Here is a 16,373-nt window from a genome sequence, read left to right as displayed (position 1 = left end):
GCGGCTGGGCCCGTGAGCCATGGCCGCTGAGCCTGCGCGTCCAGAGCCTGTGCTCCGCAACGGGAAAGGCCACAACAGTAAGAGGCCCAGGTACCGCGAAAAAAAAAAAGAAAGAAAGAATATTTGTAGCCCAATGAGTAAGAACAAGTAAAAAACAGGCTTAGCTTTTTTGATGCCCTTTTATTCCCTTGTAACTGACATACACATTTAGACCAGCAATCCAGACAAACACACTAACTTTTTTGTTGGTAAATTTTGAAATTGCTTACTAAATTAAAGAAATGACACATTTGTAAAGAATTACTTTAAGAAAAACATTTCCTTCAAATATGCTATAAAATCTTCTCATCTCCCCAGATGAATTTGCTTTTGATGACCAGATTTTAATATATTAAATTGTTCGAAGTTTACAGAAATCAATATATAGGTATAGTACCATAATTATGAGACATTAGGTTTGTGCAGAAATGTTCACTTATGTAAAATAAACTATACTGATCAAATACCCCATTTAGAAAAAGAAACTGATGTGAAGCTAACTAAATCCTTCAATGTAAAAATGTAAAAGTTTTAAGAAAAATTAACTAAAGAACAATTTAGTTCCATATCACAAGACCATCTAATCTACACTGCATCATATTTTAATATATGAACATGTATCCATATCTTTTCTCCCCTAAAGAAGGATTCCATTTTAAAAAGCTAAGCAGAAGCTTAACTAGAGGTTTTAAATGTGGTCTTCTTAGACAATTAAGGTACTGCTGTCAAACATGAAAACATTGCTTTGACACACTTCTGACCAAGAACAGCAAGAATTAAAATTTTAATAACAAGAATTAATTAAATTGAAAATTTAAATTAAGTTTTAATAACACTGCTTTGTCTTGATTCAGATTCTTTTTTAGAGTTACTTTCTATTTTTAGGAAGTGGGGGGTTTTCATTTATAGTAGCAAAACATTTCCTTAAAAAGAACTTATTTAAAGAAGTCAATTTCAATAGTATTAATAGGATTAGTAAGTACACATATATGGCAAAAATCTGAAAATGATACATGAATGTCCATATTTGGCTGATATTAGTTTAAAGCATGGCTAGCAAGTATTAGCCTATGTTCCAGTTCTAGCTCTCTCTTTGAACAAAGTAATCTGTTTCCTCAACTCTAAAGATGAAGGGACTAAAGTATAATGAAGATAATTTTGGAGGTGGAAATATATAAGAGACCATCTGGTCCTAACATAAGAATTTACAAGTAATGTGCACATGGCACTATAGATTTAGTCCTATTGCCTCTATAGAAAAAGGAACAAATTTTAGCTTTGACAAGGAATTAGTAGAGTAGGGCTGGCGTATACTCACCATTCTATACTTTCTAGAACTGCTGGCCAAATGAGCCAAGAAAAATAACATATTCCCAATTATTCTTACTCTGGTTAGGTCCCTTAGAAGGTCTGATTTGGTATATTTTATCAGTGATATCAAAATTTCAATCACAGGAACACAAACTTGGCTTCTATTTCTGTATCTAATAATCTAAAATCTGTAATAAAATACTTTAGTAGTACTGGTTATGTATAATCCTAAAGCCCAGCAGCTAGATAGTGCTCTTGCATCACTCTTTATATAATCTCTGTGTTTTGAAATCTGAATAATATACAGAATTCTTCAAAATCAATTCCTTAAGTCATGCTCCTGAGAACATGAAATGGGTATGCACATAAAGTATTTATATTCTAATGCCTCAATCACAGGCCCCACCTGTTGGTATTAAGTTAGTTGGTCTGACCCCATATATTCAGTCCTACCCCAAGGTGATCTAGCCAAAAGAATATGAAATAGCACCATTAATTCTACATGAGACTTGAAAAAAATGATAAAGAAAACCTTGCTAAGATATTAATAAGGCTGTTTTCTATAATATCTATTACTTTGAAGCTCTGCTTGATGCTTGAAAACTAAGCATGCTGTTCTCATCAGCAGGGACCTTCCCAAGTTAAACAAATTTTTTAAAGAAATATATTCTGGAATAGTGTTGTTTTTTGTGTGGGCAAGGAAAATACGAATAATTAGCCATAAAAAATATATTTCTTAGAAATAGTCTCATTAATTTGACTGATACAACATTCTAATCATTTGTTCTTTAAAGGCCAGTGAAATACAATTGTTTTCTTATCAAGTCTTTGCAAAGCAAAGACTCTCCATAATACATAATCGTCAGTTTTACCTTAAGAAGGAAATCTGGGAAACCAATCTTTGTCCAAATTGCTCCCTCAACATAACACTTTTCTTTTTTTTTTTTTTTACATTGCACACAGCCTTTTTGCTTGCTTACTAAATACTAAACACAAGTACAAGATTCCTGTCCTGAAAAATAAAAAGAAGCAAAACAAACACTAAGCAAGGGACAAAACAGATCTTAGGAAGATGTTTACATAATTTTTTGAACACTCCTATTTTGGCGGGCAAGTGAGTAGGCATAAGGGGTGCTGGGGAAAAAAAGAAAATGTTTTAAAACATGAAAATGTTATAAAGCTTCTTTATGGTGAAAAATACAACGTGGATTGCATATATTATCTCTGATGAAACAGATTTCCATCTACACTAGAGTTCTCCTGTGGTTGATTTCAAAAGGATGACTCAAACAGAAGGAACTGTTTTCTTATATTTGTGGTAGAGCCGTTTTATGAAACCAATTTAGCTGATGATTGGAGGGAGGTAAACTTATAGCAGCTGCTTGATAAGAGTGAAAAATTAATCACCTTCTTCCTTCTTTCACAACCAGCAGGATTAATAAGCAGCATTTTTCCATAAAAGGAGAGGAGGGATAGGAGAAATAATGGTGTCAGCTGTAGGAGTATGAGGTTACTACTTTACTTTCTGTCGGTGTCTTCTGGCTTCTGAGTATAGCACTGAAGGAAGTGAAGGCCATGTTCCCCTTCTCAGGATACAGGGCATCCCCTGGACAAACTCCCAGCCTCCCCTTTTAAGGTGGCCAAATGACATGCTGATATTCTATCAGCTACAGGGATAACGTATTTTCATCCTGATGGGAAAGCAATGAACATCTTTCCCACAGATAGTATTTGTTCCTCTAAGCTAGGGTTTCTCAGCCTTGGCACTACTGACATTTTGACATGGGGGCAGGGGGCCGGCCTGTGCATTTTAAGAAGTTCAGCAGCACCCCTAAGTTGTAATGATCAAAAATGTCTCACCTTCCCACACTCCATCCTCTAACTTCCTCTCCATTCTTCTTCACCCTCAGAGCCACTGAGAACAAACAGGATAACAATTTTTTTTTCAGAGGGGAATTTCCCATACTTTTGGTATAATGCTTGGTACATATCAAGGTATTTAATAAACATTTGCTTACTACCAAAATCATACTGATGTCTTAAAAGGTTATTACTAAGCCTTGTGATAGTGAAGGCAATGGCTGTGAAGCTGCAGTTTCAGTATTTTATTAGACTTGAAAAGAGTGGCTGGGAGTGAGAATGGGAGAACTATCATCTTACCTTGATGGTGATTAATTATTAATATTTCTGTGCATTTAAAATATTTTAGTATTGTAGCAACCTCTCTCAAGTGGTTGAAGGGACTGGAGTTGGGGTGGCCAAAGAAGTAGCTATAATGCCAGTGCTGGGTAGCCTGACATTTAGAGAAAGGCTAATCTGTGGAGGCCAGATAAGGAAATACCTTCTTGACCTAGGAGACCCATACCTAGAGAAACTAGAAGTAGGCTTTGGAAAGCACAGGGGAATGCTTTTAAATCAAAAGGCGTATCAATTTGAATCAAACTTAGATTAAGGTCTATTTTGTACTTGCACAGAATGTTAATTAGCAAAGTGCTTTCTCATAAGATTATTTTATCTGACCTTCACAATAGCCATGTGAATTAGGTAGGAAAGTCTTACTAACTCCATTTTCCAGACAGGGAACAGAAGTTGTCAGTCAGAAGGGCCAATGACTGGTTCAAGGCCACACAGGTAATATTTGGCAGAGCTAGCTGAAACCCATATATTAATTAAACATACATTATTTAACTCATTTAATTTCTATCACAACTATATCAAGTATAATCATTTATCCCCATTTGATAAATGGGAAGACTGACACTCCTAGAAGTTAAGTAGTCCAGGTTTTTTGATACCACTAATCACACCCCAAACAAGGTTGGGTGGGGCTGACTCCTAAATAAGAGCAAGAGACCCTATTATGGGGCCATTTAGGAGAGAGACTAAAAAGTATAATAAACTCTAGACAAGCTGCACTCCAGCATACACTAGTCACAACTATGCAATTATGACTAGGGCTTTTTGAGATTTGAAACTTTGTCACTTCCTCAATGCTCATTGTATTTGTCAACCCTGTTTCCTGGTAGTGACCAACAATAAAAACATCAGTAAATAGTGGACTTTGCACGCTTATTTTAAAAATGAGGAGGGGAGAAAGGAACCCAAGGGGAAAAGCAGGGTATTACACTAAGACAAATTCCTGGCACCACCAGGAAGAAAAAAACATGTATTAGAAGAGAGTCCAGATAGCCTATGGACAGAAGCCTTCATGCACTCCCAGAAAAGTGACAGCCAAGAGAAAACCGCAGGGCAGTATTCCTGACTGGGGAAGGGGGTTTAAATACAACCTTGCCACCCCACTCCAAAATGATCACTTAATTCCCCACGTCTAGAAAATGTGTTTTAAAAGACACAACTAAGGACTCAAACATTTTTACTGTCTCTGCCCATGCTTGGCCTGTATTTAACTCTTTTAGACTACCGAAGTTCCTAAAATGATAATATACTTCTCAGAAAGCAAGACTAGAAATTCCCCTAGATTTAACCACTAAAGTCTCAAAGAAAATTCTGCAGAATGCAGCCAATTCAGTGGGATTAGATAGCTACTTGGAACATAAAACATCTGATAAAATATACTCATTGGAAATTCTATAGTTTTCTAAAGTCAGCATCCAACACTGGCAGGCAACTCATGCTTGTGCTACCCTTTTCTCATAGTGTCCAACACTTCCTGGGTTTTGTCTCTGTGCCAAGCACTGTTCTAAATACTTTACATGTATCAACTGATTTAATCCCAGAACAACCTTATGAGGTAGGAACTATTATATTCCTTGTTTAATAGATAAGAAAACCAAGGTTACAACTCAAACTCTAGCTAGTACTCTGGAACTGCTGAAACAACTGAGTTTCAAATGAAAAGTTAAAAAAAAAAAAAAAGGGCAGTGGTTAAGACTCCACGCTCCAAATGCAGGGGGCCTGGGTTCGATCCCTGGTCAGGGAACTAGACCCTACAGGCATGCCACAACTAAGAGTTCGCATGCCACAACTAAGGAGCCCGCTTGTTGCAGCTAAGACCCAGTGCAACCAAATAAATAAAATTAAATAAAATTAAATGAAAAGTTCATGGGGGGTGGGGAGGAAAGAACTACATTGGGAAACTAAACAACAAACAAGAAAATCCCCCAACTCTTTTCCTACTATAATGTATTAAAGAGTGAGAGTTTACATAAATACTACAGTCCTAATATGGGATAAACTTCTATAATATTGACTATTTAAATTTTCTTAGTAATTCAATTTTAAAGCTGAGTTTAAAAGTCCCTTGGATAAAATTTAAATTTGAAAAAAATGAATAAAATGGATTTTTCTCAACCACTTTAAATCTATACCAACCTATGAAATTAAAAATGGAATATGGAGTCCATGTTCCACAAAAAGTACTGTGCAATGATTATTTTTGGACAGTTAGGTTACTCTAGAATAATCTGGGTTTTCTCTAGTCCTTATTTTTATTAAAACACTGACCAAATTACACGCATTTTAAAAAGGCAACAACAATAGCCTCAAAGTACCTACCCCAAGGTACCTATTAATTATAAAGGAGAAAATAGTAACTTCACAGTGGGAGCAACCTGGGAGACACCATCTTAACTAACTGATCAAGGTTAACATTATCTGTAATAAAACATTTTGATAGCATGTATTCCCCGATTATGATGCACTAAAGCCACATCACTTCGGTGGTTATGCTGCCAAAAATTGTATAACCTGGATCTAATCAGGAGAACACATGAGACGAATCCAAATTAACAGACATTCTACAAAATAACTATCAGTACTCAAAGTGCCAAGGTCATGAAAAACAAGGGAAGACTAAGAAAGTCCCAGATTGGAGATTAAGGAGATGCAACAACATGGGATATGGAATCAGGAATTGGATCCTGGAACAGAAAAAGGACATTAGTGGAAAACTGGCATTTGAATATGTCCTATCGTTTAGTGAACAATATTGTACCAATATTAATTTCCTGGTTTTGATAAATATACTCTGGTTATATAGATTGTCAACATTAGAGGAAGCTGAGTAAAGGGTATATGTAAACTCACTGCATTATTTTTCCAATTTTTCTGTAAGGCTAAAATTATTTCAAAATAAAAATTAAAAACAAAAAGATAATAAAAATAGAAAACAAAATAGCCCTCCAAATTTAATAAAAATTTAAAAACAAAAAATTTAATTAAAAAAATGCATTCATGATTCAAAGTTTGCTTCCTTTCAGCCCTCTCACAACCTAAAGGTTCAAGATTTCCATTTATGCTGTCCCTGTCAAGTCAGTGTCTGGTCTCATGTTCTTTCTCTGATATGAAACTGCCCCATCCACAGCCTCTTTGGTGAAGAAAGTTGTTACTACACAAGTGTGGCCACTCATTGGACTGAGTGATACCTGAACAAAAGTGATGCATACTGATCTGAATTTGGCAGAATCATGCTTCACAGGTTTTTCTTTTCTAAAAAGGTAAGATATAAGGGCAATTTACTATTGAATGCTCTAGGTGGCATCATTAGAAAACACTTTGTATATGGAATTATATCATAGCTTCTGAATTAATGCTCTACACTGAAACCTCTAACAGTATTTGAATTTGAGTTCTAGCCACCTACACACATTAATCCTGGTCTTAAAGAGTATATAAAAGGGAACAGAAGGGGGAGCTGGAAGAAAGAAGAGTTGGGAAGCATCAGCCCTGGGTAATTTTGACAGATTTCATTTAAAATAAAATTTTGAAAATTTTATTTTCAAGAAATAAAAAGTCAAATACTTTCCTGAATTATTCACTAATTATTTCATTATGATACTGCGTTCTTCAAACTAAAGAGAGACTTGTGAAGGACTAAGCTATGATTGCCTAGGGCCAACCCTGAGAACTCTGGCCCTTGACAGTCATAAGGGCTCTATCAATGGTCCTTCACGAATTCTCAAACCTACAAACCAGTCCTGTAACACATAATCTTCCATCTAAAAACTGGGGGCAATATTTTCCACACCTCATATGATTTGTCACTAGAACTGAATGCGAACAACAAAGCTGCACGGAGATTTGTATGTTGGGTCATCTGCTTGATTCACTCACAAAATATCCAAGTCACAGAATTTTGAGTCTCTTAAAATTATTAAAACTGTGAGAGTTGAACCAGTGATTTTCAAGGTTCTAATGCCATGTTAAAATAAAAAAAATCAGGGGCTTCCCTGGTGGCGCAGTGGTTGAGAGTCCACCTGCCGATGCAAGGGACACGGGTTCGTGCCCCGGTCTGGGAGGATCCCGCATGCCGCGGAGCGGCTAGGCCCGTGAGCCATGGCCGCTGGGCCTGCGTGTCCAGAGCCTGTGCTCCGCAGAGGGAGGGGCCACAACAGTGAGAGGCCCGTGTATCGCAAAAAAAAAAAAAAAAAAAAAAAAAATCAAGTATTTGTTAAATGTATTTAAGTTAGGCATACAAAGTTGGTCTTGATAATAACTGTTAACTTATGGTGATGCTGCCTCATCACTTAATATTTAACTATCTCCTCAGAGATGCACCTTCATTTCTGAATATCTAAACAAATGTTTATAATCTGTTCTTTGTAGGTAACTTTGATACCATGTAGAAAGTTCTAATTTTCTACTGCTCATAATATATAACAGACCTTGAAATATAATCAAAAGCCTCAAAGATCATTGCAATTAGTTTCAAGGTTGAATGCTATACAAGTGACTGATTCTCAATAGTGGAAAAAACTACATCTAAATCAAATAAGATTTAGTATATGTATTTCTTGCTCTTACAGGGAAGTTAACTTCAACTCTTTTATAGCTTCACAATTCCATTATAAGCTCTATTAAAAAGGAGTAGGAAAAGAAAAATGTAGTTGAAAATTCAAATTACAAATGAATCTCCAGTATTTTTTCTAACAGTAAAATCAGCCACCCATAGAGAGAAGTCATTGTTAAAAAATGACAACTATTATAATCTCACTAATGAACAAAAGTTTCATGTTATGAGCTTTAATTTTTCTTTGATTCATGAAAAGTTCTCAAAAGTAACAGCAGCTGATCTTTCTTTGACCAAATCATAATGTTTTCCCCATAAATTTTTATAGCAGTAATTTAGAGACATTGTGTGTGGGAGGCTAAGAACATCTATTTTTTAGCGGAGTGAATATTTTAAATCACTCAGTATGGTATTCCTATTTAACTCTTTATCAGGAAAATAATACATACATATAGCTTGGATATTTCTATAAATTTCCTCTTTCCACTCTGATTATTGTTACAGTATCACATTACAAATACCCGGATTAGGTAATTTACGATCAAATTTTCCTCCTAATTTGCAACTTTTCTATTGTTGCTGACTTGTATACATACACAAAAGAATGAATACTTCCCCCTCACGAATAGATTAGAATATTTGATAAAAAAAAATGAACACATATTACTGGGCAGCATGTCAGTATTCTAGCAAACGTTCAGTTTTTTCATGAATTTTCGATTTTAAAAATCTTAGTTATACCTTTTCTTTTAATGAAAATAAAATGCTTCAGAAAAGAACACTGCTGGGAACTTATAACTGTTCATCTTCTAGCAGAAAGAGCCTTACTCGCCGCGCCCCCCCCAATCAATCATCAGATCTAAAATTATTAAATCTCTTCCTACCACATCAGAGAAGAACAACAAAACATTCAGGTAGAGACATTACCTAAAATTCTTATAAAGCAAGACTCTCAATATTTCCATAAATTCTTTATAAATTTTCCCTACATTATAAAAATGTTTAAATAGTAAACTGTAGTTATCTCAAAGGCCTAGATCTCTTTGAGAGGACCTCAGGAGATTTATGGTCAAAAAACTAGATTCTGAATAAACTGTCAACAGCTAACCAAAGTACAATGACAGCACCATCATTCTGGCTACCAAACGATTTCCTTCAGAGGGCGACGTAATTCTCAAATGTAATAATTCAAAAGAAAACAATGGACAACACTGAGTTCCAAAGCATGTTAAAAACTAAATACTGTAGCTTGGATTGGAAAAATACTGCAAATGAAGAGTTTTCAGTTTTCTGCTGACCAACAGTCAAAAGGCAATAAACCCCTGTAGTTATTTGCCTTATGCTTTCTTAAAGACTAATAAGAGGTTAAGATTAATAGTCTAAACCTCCCAAAAAACACAAAATCCTTGGAGCCTGAGATTTATTCAACCCTTTTGCTAAGAGGGAAGGAAATATAATTTATACATAACATACTTCTAAAACTGAATGTGAAAAAAATGTGAAAAAATTAAATATAAACCATCTGATAATTCAAATCATTCCTTTTACAACCCTACCCCTAACCCAAGCACTGACAATGTGACACTTAAAATTAAGCCACAGAACACCTACCTCTTTATTCCATTGCTATTATCACAAGTTAGATAAACAACCTTCTCACCAGAGGATAAAATCCAGATAGTACTAAAGCACCTTCCAATTACACTTGGAATCACACACAGAATAGCAGTCTGCTCAGTGTTTTCACTTAAGCACCTTCATAATATATGTGGGTGGGCCTGTGTTATGCAAAATAGGTAAACACTATATAATTTTAGATTCTATTGGCTGAATTGAGAATTCACTTCTCCTCCCTCCTCCCTAAGGAAGTCTGCGTCCCAAAAGGGAAGAAACGGAAGTAAGAGGAAAGCAGGGAACAATTTTTAACACTGGCTGAATTTCAAGTTATGGAATAAGGTACCTCAAAAGGGAGTATTCTATTTCTTAAAAGGCTGACTGAATTAACTACATAAATGCTCTCTAAAAATGTTGGAAATATAACTAAGATACTGAACTATGTTTTCATGATAAGAGTAATAGTCTATTTTAACAGATTTAGTATAATACTCCATCTGTTAAGAAAGAAACACTCCATTTAAAAAAAACTGAAGAATCAATACCACTCATATGTAAAGAAAGAGTACCCTTTTAGAACTATCAAATGAAGCAGATTTTTTTGGTCTTGTTATAAAAAACTACATTATCCCAGGCATAAGAACAGGTGAACATTCAATTATATTTTTAATTGATCATGCTTGTCTATTTCCAGCTTTATACTTTAAAATAGATTCACTGGGTGTTCATAAACATGGAGAAATGATAGCAGTATCCAGAGGGAGTTGGGATAGTACAAGTTTCACCAAATAGCTACTGAAGGCACCTGACTTACTGACTTAAGCTGCTTTTAGATCATCCTACTCATAAGCTTCATTTGAGGAGTTACTGCCTGCTTCTCCTAATTCCCCTGTACCTTTTCTTAAGAAATGTGTTTCCTTATGGTGAAGGGTTCTACACAAAGACGAACCTGTTTTGTGCTTAATTACATTTAAGTTTTTTTAAGCATGCTAAATTAAGTCACAAGAGCAAATTCTGCTCCATACCTGTTCAATAAGCTGCATATGCAAACCATCTATACTCCTCACCCACTAAACTGTTGTTCAGCTTGAGTCTAGGGGGCGTATGCTCTTACACAAAAATACTTTTGGTAGCCCTAGGTCTAATAATATCTTGTCACAAAATGAACCCTCTTCTAGCTTATAGCTACAAGTCTACTTCTGTTGCTACCCAGCATTCCATAACTGTGTCACATCCCCTGAAGCTATTCTTGTGTAAATCTGCATACTGTTTCTTTTGCTCATTCTGCTGGCAGCAGGCCCACTTAGGTTACTGTAAAGTAAATCTGCTCAGGTAGTCTGCTTTTGTCCAATGTAGATACATGTTCAGTTCAGGAAACCTATTTGTAAAAATGATCTGGGCATATTCTAACATTTTGCTATTTGATGATCCTGCCATGTCATGTGCTTCTAGGCTGATGAGACTGCTCAAGTAGCCGGACATGACAGGTCCAATACTTATACTAAACAGAATGTAGTTGTTATTGACTATGCCTTAAACTTGATTCCACAACAAAACCTGAGGACCTGCCATTCTTTAGACCAATATATTGACCTCAATTTTGGGACTGTATTTCTTGCTCAACTCCTAAGGCAGTCAATATATCAATAGCTCATATACTGTCATAATGACTTACCTTAATGATTAAAAGTAGAGCATTAAGAGTATAAAAATTCCTTACATATTTCAAGCTCTGTGTTTATACCAAATAATCTCCTGAAGGAATATATTTTTCTTAAAGCGCTCTAAGAAGACATTAAGGACAAAACCTCCCTATTTACTAAGTGAGTATGATGAGCAATTTTTAAATGGGACAAAGACCCATATTCATAAGGGAAAAGGGCTAGAATTAAATTTTTAAGTTTTTCTTTCCCAATTTGAATTGACTAGTTACCTGTTTTTTTTTTCTTTTCACATGCGATTTATTTACAATGATGTCTGATTAAATAACATCATGGAAGCCAGTCAAATACAAAAATAAAACATTAAGTAGCTTTGTTGGCTGGTAGGAATCAAAGTTACCAAACTCTGGCAGATGGACCTTAATCTCAATGACCTTTCCCCCACTCTTCTTCCATATCTGCCTTGGCTTACAGGTGTCAAACTTCCTTGTCCTCACCTACAATATCTGAACTTCTGGCACTTATCTCAGTTGGGCTCAGAGACCAACAAAGAACTTTCATTACCCTGAAAACTTTAAAAAATCAATCCAGAAGAAAACTAAACAAAACAAAGTATACTTACCTCACAATTTCTATGCCTTTTTCAGATTCTTTTCTCATGTCCTATTTTTCTTATGTGTTGTAGTTTAGGTTTTGATTTTACCTTTGGACACAACTGACCTCTGAGAGCTTGCTTCTCCCCTAATGATCTCTGAATACTTCTGAGGATGCAATCAAGGACTCATTCCTCCTATAGTCCCTTTACCTCTAGCCACACCCACAGCAGGCTTATAAATTATTTCATCCTTTAGTTCCACCTCACCGGTGACAGCTATGTCATGTTCCTCTAACCCATAAGGCAAATTCACATAGATGGCCTTGGCTATTCCCCAATAAGCGTTTACTGAATATCTACAGTTTTTTACTTGCCAAATGCATCTAACTCTCATCGTTTTGAGGAAAAGGTATTTGGGGCCTAAGATTTTTCAACAAGGCATGTCTTCCTTGTTTAGGGGAAGGAAGAAGAAGAAAAACGTCACTGGTATTACTGTATCATATAACCACTTATTAAAGCTGGAAAGAACCCTAACGAATATCCTCTCAGCTTACTCAATTTTCAATTCCCTCATTTTATAGATGAGGAAAATCTACAGCCAGAGAGGGTAAGGTATTTGATTAAGTCATAGGACTAAGTAGTGGGACCAGCTAATAGATCTTTTGACTTCTGTTAGGTTGTTTCATTAGTTTTGGAGGCAATACTACAAACACTAAAGAACAGAGCAGGCAGCTAACAAGTAACTCACACCTTGTACCATAGTATTATCACATGAGATGGCCAAGTATTTACCTTTAGCTCTATTCTTTGCTGTGTGTTGTTACTTTATACCATAAAGAAAAAGCGAAAATTAGACAAATAAAAGTTTGATGATGTGCATACCATGGAGATTTCTTTCTTTTTGCTCACCAGATGGGTCATGCCTCCCCGAACTGGTCACACTCCCGCTTTGTCGGCTTTGCTAACCTGGAAGTCTCCCTAAACAAACCAAAGAAATCTAGATATCAAAAGCACTGCATTAGATAACCCACAGAATGGTATATATCTATATCCAGGTACAGATATATAAAGAACTCTCGTAATTAAATAATAAAAATATAAATAATCTAACTAAAATTCGGTAAGGGAATCTGAAAAAAGACTTCTCCAAAGACATACAAATGACCAATGACTACAGGAAAAAAAAAATGCTCAACATCAATAGCCATTAGGGAAAGGTAAATCAAAACCATAATGAGATACCATTTCACACCCACTAGGATGGCTATCATCCATAAAAGAAATATTGTCAAGGATGTGGAAAATTCAAAATCAAAATCACTGCTGGTAGGAAAGTAAAAAGTGCAGTCACTTTGGAAAACAGTCTGGCAATTCCTCAAGAGATTAAACACAAGGTTATCATATGACCCAGGAATTCCATTCCTAGGTATATATTCAAGAGAAATGAAAACATATGTCCAAAGACTTCTGCATGAATGTTCATAGTAGGATTATTCTTAATAGCCAAGAAATAGAAACAACCCAAATGTCCAACAACTGATGAATGGATAAATAAAACGTGGTACATCCATACAACTGAATGTTATTTGGCAATAAAAAGGAATAATATACTAATACATGCTACAACATGGATGAACTTTTAAAACATTATGCTAAGAGAAAGAAGGCAACCACAAAGGATTACATATTACAATTTCATTTATTTGAAATGTCCAGAGTAGTCAAATCCAGAGACAAAAAGTATGATTAGTGGTTGCCTAGGGCTGGGATGGGGGTGTGGCTGGGAAGGGGTGATGGCTAAATGCTATGGGGTTTCTTTTTCAGGTGATGAAAATGTTCCAAAATTGACTGTGATGATGGTTGCACAACTCCATGACTATACTAAAAACCACTGAAGTATATATTTTACGTTGGTTAAACCATATGGTATATAAATTACATCTTAATGAAGCTATTATAATGACAAAGAGAGAAAGAAAGCATTACCACATTAAAAAAAACAAAAAAACCTGCCATAAACTCAAGATCACTGGAAGCTGGCATGTACCTGGAATTCAAATACTGCTCTTGAACTTGCTATTTCCTGAACCACAGAAACTGAGGGAAACAATCATTTGAACGTTCTACAAGATATACAAGTTTTCACAAACAGAGCTGAAGACTTTCCCAAACCACCTGCTTTTTGTACCAGAAATCTCAAAATTCACAATTAGGCTTGGAATTTCTAATTTCACATTCTGTTTCAATCTACCTTTAATTGTAGACACAGGTTTTTTGGCTTTTTTTTTTTGGTTTGGTTTTGCTGACATCTTACATCACCTTCAGCGAGTTCGAGTGACGGGTGTTTCCTCTAACACCAACCAACTCATCAATTCTCTGACACCAACTGGGTGTCCAAGAATTCAATTTAATTCTGACACTACCTGGAATAAGCTCAGATCCCACAAGTTAAAGGACTCAGTCCTACAGAAGGGCCCCATTTCAGACGCCAGCTGCAAATCCCAGGCAACCCTTAATTCTGCTATAAATTGTGAGTTCCCATGACTACCTCTTCATGCTCCATAATTTACTAGAATGGCTCACACAACTCAGGAAAACACTTAACGTTTACCAATTTACTATACAGGGAAGTATTATTTAAATATTTAAAGTATTAAACAGCTTATAGTCTTATTTGGCTAAATAGCTGAAAACAGTTAGAAAATTAATATCTAGGTTACCAGATGATGGTATATCTCTACAACAGGATTATGAAGAGTCACCCTTCTCTCAATATTCTAGATTCCATTAAATGCTTATTGATGATTTCTTCTACTAACAACAGCAATTATGGGCTTCCTTGCACTTTAATCAACTTAGATGTTTGAGTAATTTTCAAACTGAGGCCTGTGGTCTCCTTACTTTCACATCTAGAGTCACATCTAGAGTCTAATAATGCAATTACTAATCCAACATATTATTGAGCATTCACTACAATGCCAGAAGCAATAGTATTCAAACTAATGCAAAAGGTATGATTCCCTACACTACCTCTCATTTACTTATAGTTATGAAAACAAAGGTGTAAATCAGTCAGACTAACCCAAATCAGTAAAGGACAGGTACCCAATTAAAACAAAAGACAATAGATAAGGTAAGACTTCAAAGAAAAGTGTTACCACTTTGGTGTAAGAGGACCCAGGGAAAGCTTCATAGAAAGAGGGGTATTTGAGCTGGGCCTTGGGAGACAGTCTAGATTCTGGTAAGTGGGGAAATGGCAGTTCAGGTGGGAGAAACAACTTGCATCAAGATTAAAAAAGGCAAGCGGAAAAAATGTATTGTGTGCTCAGGAAAGGGTAGGTTCCCAGGAGTGAAGGGTTTGGTTAGGAGACCAATAAACAGTAAGCCTGGAAATCAGGGACCATGTAACCTTCTGTAAGCTTAGTGACTGTATTTAGCAAGCATTGATAAATGTACTGAATGAGATGGAGCTGAAAGGTAAAGAAGTGCCTGATATAGTGGGCCTTAAGAGTCTGGGTAGAGATTGAACTTACTCTGGAGTTAGTCCAAAGTCTTTAAATAAAGCTTTCAGAAAAGGAAGAAAACAAACTTGTATTACCTACTATGTAGCTAGTAAGAACTTTACATTTGTTAAACTCAATCTTTACAACTGTCTTATGACAGATGAGGAAATCAGGCAAAATAATTTGCTCAAGGTCATTTCGAAACTAAGTGGCAAAAGCTGACATCTGAGTTTAAACACACATCCTGTCTACCATTCTACACAGCAAAAGTCAACCAATCAATCAAGACAGGGCCAAAAGATGTCTGGCCACAATGTCTAGGATAAAAATAATTATATATTTCAAATTAAATTTTTTAGTCTGCTTATTACTACATTATGGTAAAATGGGTTTTTGCCAAATTTGGGTAGAATGTTGGGATAGTCTGACCCAAAATATAGGCTGTAGTAGACACATAAAATTCATTTTGGGCATTCTCGGGAAGTCATCTCAAAGAAAGAGTTATCTTTCCAAACAGATTAAACTGATATAAGAGAAGTTAATCTGAAGAGGGAAATATATGCCAATTCATTAAGATGAAATGGATGATGTAAGCCATAGAAAGCCCACAAGGACACAAGCAGCATGGCTCCTTTTCTAATTACTGCCTCTCCTCACAATTTTTTACTATTTATGAAAATCTATATTGATGAATACAGAAGGTTGGTGTGCACTCCCTCAGCATTTGTGTATGTTAATATTCAATTTCTCCCAGAGGTAAAGCTCCTTCCCCAAGAAAGGCAGGAGACCCTTGGGGTCACCACACAGGGATGGATTTGTACCTTTCCTTTTTCACAGGTTGATGGATCAAGAACAGATTAGTAATGTGGCTCTCTCCCTAAGTGAGATTAGTTGCATACATG

General features: G+C 35.8%; 1 protein-coding gene across 3 annotated transcripts in view; it reads right to left on the bottom strand.

The window, feature by feature from the left end:
- The window catches only part of PELI1 (pellino E3 ubiquitin protein ligase 1), a 72,390-nt gene that overhangs the window by 15,549 nt on the left and 40,468 nt on the right, over window positions 1-16,373 (bottom strand). The window contains exon 1 of one of the 3 annotated variants that reach the window (XM_079941386.1): window positions 12,878-13,940. The exons of the other annotated variants lie outside the window; for them this stretch is intronic. The gene's annotated coding sequence lies outside the window, so the exon portion shown is untranslated. Of the gene's footprint in view, window positions 1-12,877; window positions 13,941-16,373 lie in introns of those variants that run through there. 3 annotated transcript variants of the gene reach the window in all.

Source organism: Stenella coeruleoalba, assembly GCF_951394435.1.
Source record: "Stenella coeruleoalba genome assembly, chromosome: 13".
Classification (NCBI taxonomy): Eukaryota; Metazoa; Chordata; class Mammalia; order Artiodactyla; family Delphinidae; genus Stenella; species Stenella coeruleoalba.
The sequence above is the reverse complement of the archived record's forward strand: the minus strand, read 5'-3'. Positions and strand labels throughout refer to the sequence as shown.